This window comes from Triticum dicoccoides, chromosome 6B, assembly GCF_002162155.2.
Source record: "Triticum dicoccoides isolate Atlit2015 ecotype Zavitan chromosome 6B, WEW_v2.0, whole genome shotgun sequence".
Classification (NCBI taxonomy): Eukaryota; Viridiplantae; Streptophyta; class Magnoliopsida; order Poales; family Poaceae; genus Triticum; species Triticum dicoccoides.
This window is the reverse complement of record NC_041391.1, coordinates 98871608-98872720: the sequence shown is the minus strand read 5'-3', so window position 1 is coordinate 98872720 and position 1113 is coordinate 98871608. Positions and strand designations below refer to the sequence as shown.

The 1113-nt window shown below is 51.9% G+C and overlaps 1 pseudogene; it reads left to right on the top strand.

The window, feature by feature from the left end:
• LOC119320838 overlaps nt 1-859 on the top strand; it is a 24051-nt pseudogene extending 23192 nt beyond the window's left edge.
• Nucleotides 860-1113: the final 254 nt, after the last annotated feature.

The following is a 1113-nucleotide window of genomic DNA, read 5'->3' as shown; positions in this document are numbered from 1 at the left end:
GCAAAGGGCTCACTGCCAGGGGCATCCCCAATAGCATCTCCATCTGAGGGGTCAAGAAGGAGGTCTCTTCATGCACCGTAATTTCACCGTGGGATTTCCTGTGCATGCATGCCCTGCCATGAATGATGTGTGCGCGACACCTCCCATTATCGCTGAGGGTGTTGTGGGAGTAGCTGGCTACTATGTACTACCTACCGGCTACATTATGTGTTTTCTTTGTGCAAAATGATAAATGAAGTCGATGTTGTGATGTTCCCTCTTATGAGCGCTGTTTCGAGCCATGACCCCATGCCCGGGTGAAAACCCTAAACCTTCTTAGATTGGGCGGCCGCACTGCGTGTGTCATACCCTTCTTGGAGGCGTCGCCTGGGGCGTTTGGGTGCTCGGTTTGAGGAACTGTAGGCGGAGGAGATGGGACCAGTGGCAGCATGTGGTGTTTCGCGTCGGAGGAGCGGCGTGGCATCTAGCACGTCGACAACGGCGGGTCTCAACGGCATGGAACAGCGGCATCTCGCCGATGGTCGTGTGATGATGGACGAGTGTAGGATGGTGGCGTTGTCTGGCGTCGTGATGGCGTCGATGGCAGCTATACCGGGCAAGGTAGATGCAGCAGTACAACACTGAAGATGCATTGATGGCAGGTGGTTGCGGCGGCCTCATACACGGCAGGCGTCCTAGTTGAAGACTGCGCCGGACCGGTGGGTTTCCCATACACGGAGGCGTCCTGGTTGGGACCTCAGGTCTTAGATGTTAGATTTGACTGCGAGGTCTGTTTGGTATTAGGCCCAGACTATCAGCATTCCTACATCACCTGGATAGGAGTAGCGACAGATGTGGTTTTAGACTTACTATTGTATGACTTTGTAAGGTCTTGTGTGAGTAATTAATAAATTGGCTGCATGCATCGTCCAGATGCAGAGGACGAGGGTCCTTCTTCATTTCATAAAAAGAAAAATAAACGCTGCTTGGGAGAGCATATCCTGTACTCCCAAGCATGGAGTACTCCGGCTGCACCAACCACATCATAGTCATTAGATGGAACATGTGTGTCAATGATAGAGTGCGGATGCCACCATCCTGTGAAATTTGCAGGAACCTCCTGTTTAAGTACAA